The sequence below is a fragment of the Staurois parvus genome, unplaced genomic scaffold (genome assembly GCF_062004578.1).
Source record: "Staurois parvus isolate SC_StPar_1 unplaced genomic scaffold, SC_StPar_1.0 ptg000402l, whole genome shotgun sequence".
Taxonomy (NCBI): Eukaryota; Metazoa; Chordata; class Amphibia; order Anura; family Ranidae; genus Staurois; species Staurois parvus.
The window spans coordinates 639,450-658,145 of record NW_028318198.1 but is presented as its reverse complement, the minus strand read 5'-3'; the positions used below and the strand labels follow the sequence as shown (position 1 = coordinate 658,145).

The window sequence follows — 18,696 nt, the reverse complement described above, 5'->3', positions numbered from 1 at the left end:
CAGAAGGCATTCCAAAGAAGATGTGATGCTAAGCCTCCATTACTGAAAAAAAACCCAATGAATTAAGGGGTGGACCAGGGACAAAGAAACAACTCATCGCACTTTACCCGATATTCCGTTTGGGCTTGTGAGAAAATGTCGGTGCTCTGACTCAGGCTCCTGATAGCCAGTAAAAGCTCAGTTATTCAAACAGTGCTGGCTATTTTTGATGAGTGAACTAGGGAGGAAACAGTAAGACCAAAGGCAAGGCTGGAGTGCAGCTTTAACCACTTGTCCTCCAGAGGATTTACCCCCCTTCCTGACCAAGCCATTTTTTGCGATATGACGCTACGCTATTTTAACTGACAATTGCACGGTCATGCAACGCTGCACCCAAATTAAATTTACTAGAAATTCTGAAGGACCCTCTGCACACTAGTACAGTGGGGCAAAAAAGTATTTAGTCAGCCACCAATTGTGCAAGTTCTCCCACTTAAAAAGATGAGAGAGGCCTGTAATTGGCATCATAGGTAGACCTCAACTATGAGAGACAAAATGAGAAAAAAAATCCAGACAATCACATTGGCTGATTCGGAAAGAATTTATTTGCAAAATATGGTGGAAAATAAGTATTTGGTCAATATGAAAAGTTCATCTCAATACTTTGTTATATATCCTTTGTTGGCAATGACAGGGGTCAAACATTTCCTGTAAGTCTTCACAAGGTTGGCACACACTGTTGCTGGTATGTTGGCCCATTCCTCCATGCAGATCTCCTCCAGAGCAGTGATGTTTTGGGGCTGTCGCTGGGCTACACGGACTTTCAACTCCCTCCAAAGGTTTTCTATGGGGTTGAGATCTGGAGAATGGCTAGGCCACTCCAGGACCTTAAAATGCTTCTTACGAAGCCACTCCTTCATTGCCCGGGCGGTATGTTTGGGATCATTGTCATGTTGGAAGATCCAGCCACATTTCATCTTCAATGCCTTTGCTGATGGAATGAAGTTTGCACTCAAAATCTCACGATACATGGCCCCATTCATTCTGTCCTGTACATGGATCAGTCATCCTGGTCCCTTTGCGGAGAAACAGCCCCAAAGCATGATGTTGCCACCCCCATGCTTCACAGTAGCTATGGTGTTCTTTGGATGCAACTCAGCATTCTCTCTCCTCCAAACACGACGAGTTGTGTTTCTACTAAACAGTTCTATTTTGGTTTCATCTGACCATATGACATTCTCCCAATCCTCTTCTGGATCATCCAAATGCTCTCTAGCAAACTTCAGACGGGCCAGGACGTGTATTGGCTTAAGCAGGGGGACACGTCTGGCACTGCAGGATCTGAGTCCCTGGTGGCGTAGTGTGTTACTGATGGTAGCCTTTGTTACGTTGGTCCAAGCTCTCTGCAGGTCATTCACTAGGTCCCCCCGTGTGGTCCTGGGATTTTTGCTCACCGTTCTTGTGATCATTTTGAGCCTACGGGGTGAGATCTTGCGTGGAGCCCCAGATCGAGGGAGATTATCAGTGGTCTTATATGTCTTCCATTTTCTAATTATTGCTCCCATAGTTGATTTGTTCACACCAAGCTGCTTGCCTATTGCAGATTCAGTCTTCCCAGCCTGGTGCAGGTCGACAATTTTGTTTCTGGTGTCCTTCGACAGGTCTTTGGTCTTCACCATAGTGGAGTTTGGAGTGTGACTGTTTGAGGTTGTGGACAGGTGTCTTTTATACTGATAACAAGTTCAAGCAGGTGCCATTGATACAGGTAATGAGTGCAGGACAGAGGAGCCTCTTAAAGAAGAAGGTACAGGTCTGTGTGAAAGCCAGAAATCTTGCTTGTTTGTAGGTGACCAAATACTTATTTTCTACCATAATTTGCAAATAAATTCTTTCCAGATCAGCCAATGTGATTATCTGGATTTTTTTTTCTCATTTCGTCTCTCATAGTTGAGGTCTACCTATGATGCCAGTTACAGGCCTCTCTCATCTTTTTAAGTGGGAGAACTTGCACAATTGGTGGCTGACTAAATACTTTTTTGCCCCACTGTATATATGCTTTAAAGCAGACTTTGCACTAAATAGGAATATTTGGTTCACACAGATTGCAATACATGTTTAAGCTAGCCAACTGCGTCAAAGTAATGAAATGTACGTCCTTTTTTCCCACTAATAGAGCTTTCTTTCAGTGGTATTTGATTGCCTGTATGTTTTTTATTTTTTGCGCTACAAACAAAAAAGAATGACAATTTGGAGAAAAAAAACAAATTTTTTTAATATACAGTCAGGTCCATAAATATTGGGACATCGACACAATTTTAACATTTTTGGCTCTATACACCACCACAATGGATTTGAAATGAAACGAACAAGATGTGCTTTAACTGCAGACTGTCAGCTTTAATTTGAAGGTATTTACATCCAAATCAGGTGAACGGTGTAGGAATTACAACAGTTTGCATATGTGCCTCCCACTTGTTAAGGGACCAAAAGTAATGGGACGGTTTAATAATCTTAAATCAAACTTTCACTTTTTAATACTTGGTTGCAAATCCTTTGCAGTCAATTACAGCCTGGAGTCTGGAACGCATAGAGATTACCAGACGCTGGGTTTCATCCCTGGTGATGCTCTGCCAGGCCTCTACTGCAACTGTCTTCAGGTCCTGCTTGTTCTTGGGGCATTTTCCCTTCAGTTTTGTCTTCAGCAAGTGAAATGCATGCTCAATCGGATTCAGGTCAGGTGATTGACTTGGCCATTGCATAACATTTCACTTCTTTCCCTTAAAAAACTCTTTGGTTGCTTTTGCAGTCTGCTTTGGGTCATTGTCCATCTGCACTGTGAAGCGGCGTCCAATGAGTTCTGAAGCATTTGGCTGAATATGAGCAGATAATATTGCCCGAAACACTTCAGAATTCATCCTGCTGCTTTTGTCAGCAGTCACATCATCAATAAATACAAGAGAACCAGTTCCATTGGCAGCCATACATGCCCACGCCATGACACTACCACCACCATGCTTCACTGATGAGGTGGTATGCTTAGGATCATGAGCAGTTCCTTTCCTTCTCCATACTCTTCTCTTCCCATCACTCTGGTACAAGTTGATCTTGGTCTCATCTGTCCATAGGATGTTGTTCCAGAACTGTGAAGGCTTTTTTAGATGTCGTTTGGCATACTCTAATCTGGCCTTCCTGTTTTTGAGGCTCACCAATGGTTTACATCTTGTGGCGAACCCTCTGTATTCACTCTGGTGAAGTCTTCTCTTGATTGTTGACTTTGACACACATACACCTACCTCCTGGAGAGTGTTCTTGATCTGGCCAACTGTTGTGAAGGGTGTTTTCTTCACCAGGGAAAGAATTCTTCGGTCATCCACCACAGTTGTTTTCCGTGGTCTTCCGGGTCTTTTGGTGTTGCTGAGCTCACCGGTGCATTCCTTCTTTTTAAGAATGTTCCAAACAGTTGTTTTGGCCACGCCTAATATTTTTGCTATCTCTCTGATGAGTTTGTTTTGTTTTTTCAGCCTAATGATGGCTTGCTTCACTGATAGTGACAGCTCTTTGGATCTCATCTTGAGAGTCGACAGCAACAGATTCCAAATGCAAATAGCACACTTGAAATGAACTCTGGACCTTTTATCTGCTCATTGTAATTGGGATAATGAGGAAATAACACACACCTGGCCATGGAACAGCTGAAAAGCCAAATGTCCCATTACTTTTGGTCCCTTAACAAGTGGGAGGCACATATGCAAACTGTTGTAATTCCTACACCGTTCACCTGATTTGGATGTAAATACCCTCAAATTAAAGCTGACAGTCTGCAGTTCAAGCACATCTTGTTTGTTTCATTTCAAATCCATTGTGGTGGTGTATAGAGCCAAAAATGTTAGAATTGTGTCAATGTCCCAATATTTATGGACCTGACTGTACATGTGCACAGCCATGCAAAGCGGTGTGCAGGAGCTGACAGGGAGAACAGTTTTGTTTACTAACAGTCCCCCCCCCCCCATCGGAGATGCTTGGCAATCACAGGGCGCCAGTGAGTAATCACCAGCCGGAACCTGGTGATTGACAGCCGTGGCTGCAAACGGCAGCAAAGTAAGCAAATATGCGGCCCCACGGAAAAAAGCCCAGTTCCGTGAGGCTGTATTTTTGTAATTGGCGTGAAGGGGTTAAAGCTAAATATTTCATGATATACACATATCAATCAAATTCATGAAATGTGCTCTACATCACAATAATCATACAAGTGCACCATCACAATAAATATTGAATAAATATTACATTATTTTTAAATTAAGTGGTATATAGTCTCTTTGTGTGCAAATGTGCAATATTTCTTCATAAAGTGCCAAAATAATTGGTGCTCCCCTTCAGTTGTCCCACTTACTCACCAACTTGCATGGACTCTTAATCTATTATAAGAGTCTATTGCGCTTGTGTGCTTAATAGGTTCATCTGGGATTATTAGTCTTTCTTGGGGTCCAGTTCTTTGCTCGATCCCCGGTTGCTGACTTCCCATTCACAGTTATAAACTCCTCATCCGGTTGTGTAATAGAGAGAAAAGGGGGCCCACATAGTGAAATACCGCTTATTGTAATTAAAAATCAATTTGTGTTCCACCCACATGTAATAACAGATTTGCAAGCATCCACATACAAACACCGGACTGGAAGTAGCACACCGGCATGCGTTCCACCAACCAGAAACAACTTCACCAGCGGCTCCCGTCTGGTGCATTTCGCCCCTCCCACTGGCCGTTCTCAAAGGCTGGAGTCCATAGTAGCTGGTGGTTCATTATATACAAAATCCCCTCCTACTACACCCACTACACCCTATGATGTAATTTCCCCTTCCTCACTCCACCATTTTGAATACTACAAAATGGGTGTACATATTGCACTGGATATCTTTATCTTATGCCCATCATACATGTCCGACACTTAGATCAAGTTATACATAAAATAACATAAATAACAAGTTATATATAAATAACATAAAAATAAATTCTTTAACCGCTTTAGCTCTGCCCCATAGCAGAAATACTGTACAGATGTGCATATATACGTGATTTTGCATTTTCGGGTAAGGGGTGCGTGCGAAGTGCTCATGTGCCCTACTAAACAAATTCTTTAACCGCTTTAGCTCTGCCCCATAGCAGAAATACTTTACAGATGTGTATATATACGTGATTTTGCATTTTTGGGTAAGGGGTGCGTGCGAAGTGCTCATGTGCGCGCCGCTCGGTGCACTCCCAGCACAGAGACTGCGGTGTCACTGAGAGCCCAGGGTACCATTCTAACGATCAGGACCTGGGACTCCTGATTCCGGCTATCACAGTAATCAGTCGCTGTTTTTTCTCTCTCTATGAATGGAGAAGAGAGTTACATTGTATTTCTCTAACTCCTGACATAGAGCGATAACAAAAAATTTGTAAAAAAAAAAGATAAATAAATATAAAAAATTAAGAAAAATACCTAGATCAAGGTTTGATCTAGTTCAGTACCAGGGTTAGTGTTTGGGTCAGGGTCAAAGGTCAAATGTCGGGGTCAAAGGTCAGGATTTTAAATAAAATTGGTATCAGTGTCAGTTAGCATTAATGTCAGTGTGTTTTAGGTAAAAAAAAAAAAAAAAAAAGACAAACAAAATGCGCACTGTTGTTTCTGGCCTGTACTACGGTACAAGCAACAAATAACATACACATATAAGGTATCATTGCAATCGTCAAGAGCTTTTGGGTTGTTCTATGGAGGTAGGTTATGGTCGTAACAAGAAACATTGGGGGTACATTGTTGACCAGCACTTTAGAGGAAAAGGACTTTGGGGACTTTACATCCAATTTCTAAATTGCTGCATTCATAAGTTTCAAAAGCAAGTATAAAGGAATTGTAAAAAAAGCACTTGTGGATTTAACCATTTTTTCTTGCATAAATCTCCTTTAAGGGGGCATGGCAGGGGGTGTGTCCTGTGTCTACATACTTTTGCTAAAAGGTGTCCCTCATTCCCATCTCAAAACGTTGGGAGGTATGGTTATGTTTAGCATATACACAGAGGCATCCCTAGGGTTGGTGTCACCCGGTGCCATAACACGTGGTGTCACCCCTCCAGAGAGGAAGGAGCGGTGCCGGTGTAGCGTCAAAATGAGTTTTCCGACCCGTGCAGATATGTATCCTCTAAAGCAACTGCGCATGTGCCGGCTTCAGGCCGAAGAAGGCGATCTTCGACTTTAGGTTGAATCTATACGGGGTTAACTGCTCTTGCAACCCATAGTGATCCCCAGGATCAGCTTCAGCGGTTTGCAGCCTGTAAGGGGTTAACTGTGGCAGCTCTGTGCTAAAGTCGGAGATCAGTGATCGGCTTCTTTGGCCTGAAACCGGCACATGCGCAGTTCCTTCAGAGGATACATATCCTCACAGGTTCGGGATACTCATTTTACCACTACACCGGGGGCAGCTGTCACTGTTTCGGGAATCCGGGATCACCCCAATAACTGGCCAGGACCTTCACAGAGCCCAGAAGCTCTGCTGGCATCCTGCTCCTGCACTCCCTGTGATGGAGTCACCCAGTGCGGCCCGCACCCCCTGCACCCCCACTAGGGATGCCACTGCATATACAGTAATAACTTGGATGATTGCCTCACTGTTTTTTTCCAGAAGTCTACACTAAGATACAAGTCAAATTTCAAGCAATAGATTTGGCAATAGACGTTTCATTCTTGGTGAGATGCTGTAAGTGTCTTCCACTTCAAAAGGGATTCAGACACTGCTGCTTTACCTAATAGTAAGGTGCAGTTTGAGAACTCATATGGCAAATCAAATAGTAATTTCTTCAGAATAGAAAAAGCAATGAATCTGCCCAAATAATTGAATGAATAGCACATAAATTCTAATACAAATAAAATGAAATAGTATAATCTCTGTCCTGCTACTTCATCAATCTATGATTCAACACAGCTAAATAAAAAAACTATTTTTTTTACTATTTTGGGCCAGTTTTCCTTTGATAAAAAAAAGAAAATAGGAGCTATCCATTACCATTTACCACCAAATGAAAGCCCAATTTGTCCTGAAAAAAACAAGGTATAATCCACCTGGATGTACAAAGTAGTTGTGATGATATGTACGGTTTACTATCACATGTCAACGTTGCAGAATTGTGCTTAGGCATTTAGATTTGTTTTACCCTTAGGCATGAAGGGGTTAAAGAAGGGCCACACAGCCTGAAATGCTTGTCGGAAGTAAATTATATACATAATTTGCTGCTATGAAACACATTTGAGTCCTGCAACCCCTGTCTGGTAGTAGAAATCCAGCTGCATATAAATCTTCAGTCTCAGATAATACTGGCATATGGTGATATATGAAGTCACAGTGGGTTTTGATTAACTAGAATCCAGTGACGTCCCACCTGTCACACTATCTAGCCTCATGCTATGACGGCTATTTTCAGCTGGTCACGTGTTACATTCAGATGTTGGGTGACATTCCTTCATCCACAGGCTGAACACAAGGTCTGTAGCAGTCTCCCATAGAACTCTTAGGACCCTGTGATACGACTTAAATGTTTTTATGTAAAATGTACACATTCTATTTTACTATGTTGAGTGGATAACTGGAATACTTTCAGGAATACTGCTGCAAGCTTTAACTCTTCATATATAAATACTTGACCCTTACGTTCTTACATGGAAATGAATGTGTTACAGTAAGGAAGACGCAATGATGAGATCAGTCTGGGTAAGATACAGTGTGCATATAAATGTATTTGTATATGACTTTAATGCCCATTTTAGCAGTTAAACTGTAAGCCATTGTGAAATGTTTACAGTATACAAACAGCCATATTAGGATGTGCATATTTAGTTTTTCTATTTTAATTTTTTTATTGGATATTTTTCTTTTTTTTTTGGCAGTTGTATAACAGGTTACAATGGATTAATTGTAAGGTATTTTTTATTTATCATGTCAACATGCATTAAAAGGCAAATGCTAGCAAATATCCATACTCTGCCACTGCCATCTGTTTCCATGAAGGGGTGTATGTGGTCAGTGACAATGTTTAGGTAGGTGGTATAATTCAAAGTAACTTCAACATGAATGGCAAGACCCTAAGTTTCCCAGCAGAACATTGCCCAAAGCATCAAACACTGCCTCCTCCGGCTTGCTTTCTTCCCATAGTGCTTCCTGGTGTCATCTCTTACCTGGGTAAATGACACAGATGCACCTGACCATCCACATGATGCTAAAGAAAAAAACATGATTCATCAGACCAGGCCACCTTCTTCCATTACTCCATGCTCCAGTTCTGATGCTCATGCGCCCATTGTAGGTGCTTTTGGCTGGGGACACGGGACAGAATGGTCACCCTGACTGGTGTGCGGCTACACAGCCCCATACACAACAAACTGCGATGCGCTTTTTTTTTTCAACACATCAACTTCAGGGACAACATGTTTTCTTGCTGACTACTACTCTCTTTCAGATGCCATTGTAACAAGATAATCAACTCTTTCAGATGCCATTGTAACGAGATAATCAACGTTATTCGCTTACACTGTCAGTGGTCATAAAGTTATGGCTGATCGTGTATAATATAATTTGTTAGAAATAATATCATTTGTTGTTTCTTTATCTTAAAACCAGAAATGTTCAAACCTAATAATCATCATTATATAAGTCCTCATGCACACTGGATGTTTTTACAGCTGCTGTTTTTGGCTTTTGACGTCTTTTTCTACAGCCAGTAAACTCCCCAGTATGTTATCCTATGTGTCCATGCTCACTTAGACTGTAATCAACGTTTTTTGGAAAAAAACCCCAGGACTAGTGGGTTTCTAGAGGAGCTGTAAAAATGCTCTAATGCTGAAAAACGCCGCAAACCAGCGTTTTTGGACTTTTTTTGACCAAACAAATTTGGAGGGGGTAATAAAACCACAAAAAAATGCAGATGCCGGAAAACGCCGCTAAACGCTAATGAAAAAATGCTAAAAAAAAGCTCAATAACTCACGTTTTTAATGTGACTTTACACAGCTAACATTACCAGTGTGCATGGAGCCTGTATAGAGTATATGTGACTTCTAGGGTGAGATGCTACACAATGACTATGTATAGCATAGCTTACTGGGCGTCTGAGTATTTAAATATTGATGCTCAGACATGCTGGGTAGATTGGGAAATAATATTATGGGATGTTCTTACTAATTTTTTTTAGAGGGTTTAGTGAATAAAGCAAATGGCAAATCGCTGCTGACAGAAGTTTCATTTTGGGTTTGTGATGAAGCTGAGCAATTCACCTTTAAAGATGAACCCCTGAGCCTGGAAACAGATGACACTCTGTTGAACAGTTGGACATGTCGTCTGTTGCTGAGATCCAATAAAAGCTACTCCCTTTTTTGATTGGTCAGAAAAGTGGAAATTGCAGTTCAATGTTTCTAAATGTAAAATAATGCACCTAGGGAAAATGAATCCCTTGAGGGAGTACAACATTGGGGGTACGTTGTTGACCAGTACTTTAGAAGAAAAGGACTTTGGGGACTTTACATCCAATTTCTAAATTGCTGCATTCATAAGTTTCAAAAGCAAGTAAAAAGGAATTGTAAAAAAAAGCACTTGTGGATTTAACCATTTTTTCTTGTATAAATCTCCTTTAAGGGGGCGTGGCATGGGGTGTGTCCTGTGTTTACATACTTCCAGTATGTCACCCCTCCAGAAAGGAAGGAGCGGTACTGGTGTAGCAGTAAAATGAGTATCCCGACCCATGAAGATATGTATCCTCTGAAGCAACTGCGCATGTGCCGGTTTCAGACTGCAGAAGCCGATCTCCGACTATAGGTTGAAACTATACAGGGTTAACTGATCTTGCAACCCATAGTGATCCACAGAATTAGCTTCAGCGGTTTGCAGCCTGTAAGGGGTTAACTGTGGCAGCTCTGTGCTAAAGTCGGAGATCGGAAATCAGCTTTTTTGGCCTGAAAGTGGCACATGTGCAGTTCCTTCAGGGGATACATATCTTTACGGGTCTGGGATACTCATTTTACCACTACACCGGGGGCAGCTGTCACTGTGTCGGGAATCCGGGATCACCCCAATAACTGGCCAGGACCTTCACAGAGCCCAAAAGCTCTGCTAGCATCCTGCTCCTGCACCCCCTGTGATGGTGTCACCCTGTGCAGCCCGCACCCCCTGCACCCCCCTAGGGACGCCACTGCATATACAGTAATAACTTGGATGATTGGCTCACTGTTTTTTTCCAGAAGTCTATACTAAGATACAAGTCAAATTTCAAGCAATAGATTTGGCAATAGACATTTCATTCTTGGTGAGATGCTGTAAGTGTCTTCCACTTCAAAAGGGATTCAGACACTGCTGCTTTACCTAATAGTAAGGTGCAGTTTGAGAAGTCATATGGCAAAGCAAACAGTAATTTCTTCAGAATAGAAGAAGCAATGAACGTGCCCAAATAATTGAATGAATAGCACATAAATTCTAATACAAAAAAAAATTGAAATAATTTCTGTCCTGCTACTTCATCAATCTATGATTCAACACTGGTCTTCTTTTTGGTTGAATGATGCCCAGTGTCCTGCAGTGTACGGGTCAGTGGAGGGGGTGGGGTGTCACCGTGGTCTCCAGGACCACTGATAAGGCAATACGGCTAGCCCTCCTGTATCGACCCCCATCGATTCAAAAGGTGGCTCCGGGCACCTGCAGAGCTGGCTGTACTGCCTTATTCAAAAAATATAATATTCCTGCGCCAACAAAAAAGTGTCATATACAAAATATGTGTATTCCTCTTCTAAATTGCTGCTGTGCAGAAAATGTGAAAACACAAATAATATTTATAAATGAAACAGCACAAAATAGACCTTCATACAAATTTAGTGAATCACAAAACATAAAATGTCCAATAATCATTGGTGCATATCTCTGTCAAAAAATCTTCAGGAAAGACACCCCAAAACCACTTGTGATGAAAGCTGAGGATTCCAAATGCTTTTAGAAAACTTCCACCTATCACCCGTGCACACCAACATCAAATACACTCACCAGATTTTGGTGAATGAAAAGCCTTTAGGATTTTTGGGAAATCCTAACCCTCTTTGCATCAGATCAATAGTAGCCTGCCCCACCAGGTGTATATCTTCTCCCAGGTCCTCACCGTGGTATCCTTGTTTACTCCACCGTATTGGAGAAAAAAACTTATATAGTGTAATATTGCCTTATAGATATTATAACAGAAGACAGAATCCAGGCCACTCACATTTTTCCAACTTGTAAAAGGCGCATTTATTTAGGCCAACACCAGCCTGATATTAAGAAGCAGCAAACAACCACAAAATCCAGGATTCTCACATCAATAAAAGCCAGTAAGAGCAGAGGAACAGCAGAAGACCAGTATAAATCCCTCAAAAAATGGCCGCTGGAACGCACCGCCTGGCGTACGCTCCACTCACCGGAAGTGACACCAGACGTCGGATGTGTGGACCGGAAATTGCGTCAACGCGTTTCGCCCCTCCCACAGGGCGTTCTCAAGACAGAGATATGCACCAATGATTATTGGACATTTATGTTTTGTGATTCACTAAATTTGTATGAAGGTCTATTTTGCGCTGTTTCATTTATAAATATTATAAATAAATAATGTACTGCCTTATTAGTGACTTTTGTGGATCCTTCTGTAGCACTGCTGGCTTTTCTCCCTCTTTCTCCATCCAGCTGTGTTGTAGGGGGATCAGTTTCACTATCTGCACCCCATCCCCCTGCTGTTCAGACCCTGGGTGCCCCCCCCTCCCCACAACAAAGCTGGTTTCCCTCCTCTGCTCTCTTGCTGCTGGGTGGCTGGTAAATATGTAATTCATTCAGTTTGTGAATGGACAGGAGCACTTCCCATTTAATCATTGTTCAGTGCATCTAAGGCTGCAAAGAAAGGGACTTATGAATATCTGCCCTCAGTTCTTTTCTCTGTCTCAATTGTGAACCATCAGTGGTCTGTTTAGACACCTAATATTTCACCAAAGGCCCCTAACAGTGCAGTTAAAAAATAAAAATAAATTAAATTCTATAAAGAAAAAGATAAAATAATTCTAAGATATAACAAAAAAACCTAAAGACTCATTCAAATGTGCTTTACTCTCTGAAGAGCAGTCAGCTTTGGATTGCTCTTCAGAGAACATTTGACAGGTAGCAAGGAGGCATACGGCCTGTTTAAACCCTGCACTAGGGCATCTCAAAGCAAAGCGCTAGGTTGTGGGGCACTTGCAGCTCTATTCACTTGAAAGGGTCTTGTTCGATGGGGGTATAATTTCTGCCATGGCTGTGAAGCATAGCATCTTCCGGGCTCAAAACGATGCTGCAGAGAACAATGTCAACATTCTCAACAACGAACACCCCCCTGTATCAGAGGCAAAGAGGAATTTTTGCATCACATGATCAGCCTGGACACTTTTGAAAAAAGGTAAGTATACCAAACAAAAATACTTTTATGGGGCCTCAGTGGGAGGGTTAGGGTGGGGTTGGGCTTTAAGGTATCCATGGTGGCAAAGTAAGAATGCTCAAAATGCGCTTGCATTTATATAGTGTGGGGTTAGCTCAGGTGGGGGATCTCCTTCCCTGGACAAAGGTAGACCGCACAGCAGGCTTTTGTCAAAATCTGACTGGTTGTCAGTTTTATTTAAAAGGTTTGCAGAAAATATCAAAATAAACAAAACATCATAATAAACCCTTGCCATCCAGGCACTAACTAAACAGAAGACGTTTCCTCTCTCAGAGGTGAAGGACTTCTCCCGGTCACCAAAAACAAAAGCAAACCTTTTCTTGTAGGTATAGTACACACACAGCTCTCTCAGAATACCTCTCTGAGTCCCAGGCCACGAGCAACTCCTTGCTCTAGCCCTGCCCTTTTTATATCACCTGTTGGTGGTCATCAGTGGAGTACAAACTCCGGTCCGGAACCACCTCTGCCATTGTGGCCCCGAAAACTCGGAGTGGACTCCACCTTACACCTCACAGTATGACCTCATGCGAGGTGACACATATCGTCCATCCATCACTTTGCCGTTCATACTGTCACATATCCCCCCCCTCTGCTCAAGCCCCTGCGGCTGAGCAACTGTCCCAACCAGGCAATGGACCCGGCAGAGGGCATCTACATTGCTTTGCAGTTTCCCCGCTCTGTGTTCCACCGTAAATCTGAATGCTTGTAGAGCAAGAAACCACCTTGTCACTCGGCTATTTTTCTCCTGGTTATCGCACATCCATTTGAGCGGGGCATGATCAGTAACCAACTTAAACTGTCTTCCTAACAGGTAATATTTCAGGGCCTCCAAGGCCCATTTGATGGCCAAACCTTCCTTCTCCACAATGGCATAGTTTCTCTCATGTTTGTTGAGCTTTCTACTTAGGAAGACCACAGGGTGCTCCTCCCCATCTCTGATTTGGGACAGCACAGCACCTAGACCCACGTCAGAGGCATCAGTCTGTACCACAAACTCTGTTGTGAAATCTGGAGTCACAAGCACAGGTTGGGCACAGAGAGCTTGTTTCAGCCTTTGAAATGCGGTCTCTGCCTCAGAATTCCACTTAATCATGACCGACCCCCTACCTTTTGTCAGATCTGTCAGTGGGGCTGCAATGGTGCAAAATTGGGGATAAACCGCCTGTAGTATCCTGTGATCCCAAGAAATGCCCGGACTTGCTTTTTATTTACTGGTTGGGGCCACTTTTGAATTGCCTCGATTTTATTGATCTGAGGCCTAATGAGACCTCGACCAATGATGTAGCCAAGATATTTGGCCTCCTCCAAGCCTATGGCACACTTTTTGGCGTTGGCGGTAAGACCTGCTTCCCTCAGCGAATCTACTACTGCTTGCAAGCGGGACAAATGAGACTCCCAGTCTGGACTGTGGATGACGACATCGTCCAAATAGGCAGCTGCATATTGGCGATGTGGTCTTAGCGTTTTATCCATCATTCGTTGGAATGATGCCGGAGCACCATGTAAACCAAACGGCATCCGCTTATACTGAAAGGACCCCTCGGGGGTAGAGAATGCCGTCTTTTCTTTTGCAGCTTCCGTTAAAGGAATCTGCCAATAGCCTTTCGTCAAATCTAAGGTGGTTATGTACCGAGCCATTCCCAACCTGTCAAAGAGCTCATCCACCCGAGGCATCGGGTACGCATCAAACTTAGACACACTGTTCAGTTTCCTGAAATCATTACAGAAACGAATTGTTCCATCTGGTTTTGGGACCAACACTATGGGACTCGACCACTCACTGTGAGATTCCTCAATCACTCCCAACTCTAACATGTCCTTTATTTCCTTTGCCACCGCTTCCCGCCTGGCCTCGGGTATTCTATAGGGCTTGACATTTACGCGGACCCCTGGCTGGGTAACTATGTCATGCTGTATGACCGTCGTCAGTCCAGGTATGTGAGAGAAGAAATCTCCATTTTTCCTCACAAACTCCTTAACCTCATTTTGTTGGGCTACTGACAAGGTTTCCGTTATAGGTACCTGAGGGGCCACAGGAACCACGTCCTTTTGAGGGCTTGGTACTGCCAACAAACTTTCCTTGTCTTTCCAAGGTTTTAAGAGATTAACATGATAGATTTGTTCGGGTTTCCTTTTTCCTGGCTGGTAAACTTTATAATTTACTTCCCCCACTTTCTCCCTAATTTCAAAGGGACCTTGCCACTTTGCGAGGAATTTACTTTCCACGGTGGGGACTAGCACCAGCACTCTATCCCCAGGGTTGAAGGTACGGATCCTGGCACCCCGGTTATAAACCCTTCTCTGGACCTCCTGGGCTTGCTCCATGTGTTCCCGAACAAGTGGCATGACAGCTGCGATTCTATCCTGCATCTGTGAGATATGCTCGATGACAATTCTATAGGGCGTGGACTCTGTCTCCCAGGTTTCTTTTGCAACATCTAGCAATCCCCTGGGATGTCTACCATACAGTAATTGAAAAGGTGAATATCCTGTAGATGCCTGAGGTACTTCTCGTATAGCAAACATGAGATATGGTAGCAAAAAATCCCAATTTCTCCCATCTTTGTCCACCACCTTTTTTAACATATTCTTAAGGGTCTTGTTAAACCTTTCCACAAGCCCATCAGTTTGGGGGTGGTAGACCGAGGTACGGAGATGGGAGATTTTGAACAATTTGCATAACTCTTTCATAACTCTAGACATAAATGGCGTGCCCTGATCCGTTAATATCTCCTTTGGAATACCTACATGACTAAACACCCGGACAAGCTCTTTGGCGATAGTTTTAGCGGAGGTATTATGCAAGGGAATGGCTTCTGGATACCGGGTAGCATAGTCAAGTATCACCAGTATGTGCTGATGGCCCCGGGCAGACTTTACTACTGGACCTACTAGATTCATGCCCACTCTTTCAAACGGTACTTCAATTATGGGTAGAGGTACTAGCGGACTGCAAAAATGGGGTGAGGGCGCAGAAGATTGACATTCCGGGCATGACTCACAATACGCTTTGACATCTCCATGTAAGCCTGGCCAAAAGAATCTCTGGGTTATCCTCTCCTTTGTTTTCTCTACACCCAAGTGTCCCCCCATTATATGCCCATGGGCTAAATCCAGTACCATCCGGCGAAAGGGTTTGGGGACCACTAACTGTTCTACCACCTCCTCCCCTTGCTTTACCACTTGGTATAGCAAGTTATTTTTGAGAGCCATGTAGGGAAAAGACACCCCTACATCATTTTCAACTGGTTCCCCATCAACCATTTTAATATTTTCTCTGGCTCTATTAAGAGTGGAATCTTTCAGCTGTTCTGTACAGAAATCCTCCTTTCTGACCTCCAGGTCAGGCACGACATTCTGTCCACTCCCACTAGAACCCGAGATAATTTCTTGTTCCGTATCCTCAATGTCTGGGGTTGGATCCGACTCCCTATGCTCCCCAGCCATTACAGAGAAAGGGAAAAGGTCTAAACCTTCCTTGGACACACCAACAGTTTCCCCTTCCACCTTGCCATCAAAGGGGTCAGGAGTGAGTTCAGGAGTTTTCAGTGTTTCCCCAGCAGGGGGAGCTCGGTCCTCCTGACTCCCCTCCTTATCCCATAACTTCCAGAAATGGGGAAAATCTCTCCCCAATATGGCTTCATGAAGCAGGAAGGGCACCACTCCCACTGAATGTGTCACAGGGCCCCAGGGAGTATCAATCTCCACCAGAGCAGTCTGGTAATTACGTGTATCACCATGAATACAAATAACCCCAATCGTGCTAGGGTGTAAGCTTGCAGGGTTTACCAAATCACTTTTAACTAAGGTCACAACACTACCCGAGTCTAGCAGAGCAGTTACTGGCTTTTCATCAATGGCAATCACACACATTTGCTTTTCCATGCATTTCTGACATGCTGCAGTACATACCACCTGTGCAAAAAGAGACATGCGTTTTCCTACATAAGCATTTTCACATTGCATAGGTTCATCATTTAAAGGACAGTTTGCAGCAATATGGCCTAACGCATGACACCGATAACATTTGATATGTTCAGTACCTAAACCTCTAAACGGCTTTGGGGACCTTCCTGACCTATTTGGCCAGTCTCTAGGTCCTAAGCCTACAGTCTCATTATCTGACACAATAGTCTTATCGTTTTTTTCTGAGCCTTTGGCCCATGGAACAGTCTTACCGGATCTTCGGGATAGTTTTCCACCCCTAGTGACATTGGGGTACGGCCCAGGTGAATGAAAAAAGTCCTCAGCGGCTGCATATCTCTCCACCAGGTCCACCAGCTCGTTTGCATATTTAGGGTCTCCACGGCCGACCCACTTCCTCAAAGTGGCAGGGAGTGCACGTAAATATTGGTCCATGACCACATGCTCCACAATCTGAGGGCCTGACAATACCTCTGGCTGGAGCCACTTTTTGGAGAGATGTATCAAATCGAACATCTGAGATCTGGGTGGTTTGTCAGCCCTATAATGCCACTGATGCACCCGCTGAGCCCAGACTGCAATGGTGACGCCCAGGCGTGCAAGGACCTCAGCCTTCAGTTTCTCATAGTCCTGGGCATCCCCTGGTTCCAGGTCATAATAGGCTTTTTGGGATCCACCTGTCAAAAATGGTGCAAGCAGTCCTGCCCATTGCTCCTTTTTCCATCCTTTTCGAACAGCAACCCTTTCAAAAGTTGTGAGGTAGGCCTCCACATCATCCGCGGGTGTCATTTTCTGCAAAATATAGCTGGTCCGCGCCATTTTCTGCTCCCCTGGCAGTGGATCTGCAGATTCCTTCTTTAATTCTAATAGGTGTTGGGCCACCTGCTTAAGGAGCTCTCGGTCTGCTTGTTGGGCCTCCACAAACTGGTGATTTGTCTCCCATTGTGCTGCATTGGCCTGCAGCAAGGCTCTTATTATTTCCTCCATCTTCCCACTTGCTCAGGAAGTTGCCCGCCAAATCCTCCACCATATGTGGGGTTAGCTCAGGTGGGGGATCTCCTTCCCTGGGACAAAGGTAGACCACACAGCAGGCTTTCGTCAAAATCTGACTGGTTGTCAGTTTTATTTAAAAGGTTTGCAGAAAATATCAAAATAAACAAAACATCATAATAAACCCTTGCCATCCAGGCACTAACTAAACAGAAGACGTTTCCTCTCTCAGAGGTGAAGGGCTTCTCCCGGTCACCAAAAACAAAAGCAAACCTTTTCTTGTAGGTATAGTACACACACAGCTCTCTGAGAATACCTCTCTGAGTCCCAGGCCACGAGCAACTCCTTGCTCCAGCCCTGCCCTTTTTATATCACCTGTTGGTGGTCATCAGTGGAGTACAAACTCCGGTCCGGAACCACCTCTGCCATTGTGGCCCCAAAAACCCGGAGTGGACTCCACCTTACACCTCACAGTATGACCTCATGCGAGGTGACACATATCGTCCATCCATCACTTTGCCGTTCATACTGTCACAATAGTTACATAGTTAATATAGCTGAAAAAAAGACAAAAGTCCATCCAGTTCAACCATTGGAAAAAAAAAAGTTATAATCCTATACCCATAATTGATCCAGAGGAAGGCAAAAAAACCCAGCAAAGCATGATCCAATTTGTTCCTGCAGGGATAAAAATCCTTCCTGATCCCCCAAGAGGCAATCGGATATTCCCTGGATCAACTTTACCTATAAATGTTAGCATCCAGTTATATTCTGTTCATCTAAGAAAGAATCCAGGCCTTTTTTAAAGCAATCCACTGAGCTGGCCAGAACCAACTCTTGAGGGAGTCTATTCCACATTTTCACAGCTCTCACTGTGAAGAAACCTTTCCGTGTTTAGAGATTACATTTCTTTTCCTCCAGATGTAGAGTGCCCCCTTGTCCTCTGTGATGACCTCAGGGTGAATAACTCTACACCGAGTTCACTATATGAACCACTAATGTATTTATACATGTTGATCATATCCCCCCTTAATCTCCTCTTCTCTTCTCTTAGGACTGCTGTGTACAGCCATACAGTACATACAGTTGTGTTCAAAATAATAGCAGTCAGACATCACTAACCTGATCAATCACTGTTTTTGGTAGAAATTATATTTCTACATGGCAAATAATTTACTAGCAGGTGTAGTAGAGTAATAGAAATCCAACAGACCCAACAGTCATGACATGCATGCTGCTGATTCTATGTAATTGAATCACTAATTGAAAGGGGCATGCTCAAAATAATAGCAGTGTGGAGTTCTATTAGT

The 18,696-nt window shown here is 43.4% G+C and overlaps 1 protein-coding gene across 3 annotated transcripts in view; it reads left to right on the top strand.

Moving 5' to 3' along the window:
* Positions 1–7,462: 7,462 nt before the first annotated feature.
* Positions 7,463–18,696, top strand: part of LRRC39 (leucine rich repeat containing 39) — a 70,067-nt gene continuing 58,833 nt past the window's right edge. For all 3 annotated transcript variants that reach the window (XM_089686575.1, XM_089686574.1, XM_089686573.1), the window contains exon 1: positions 7,463–7,715. The gene's annotated coding sequence lies outside the window, so the exon portion shown is untranslated. The remainder of the gene's footprint in view (positions 7,716–18,696) is intronic.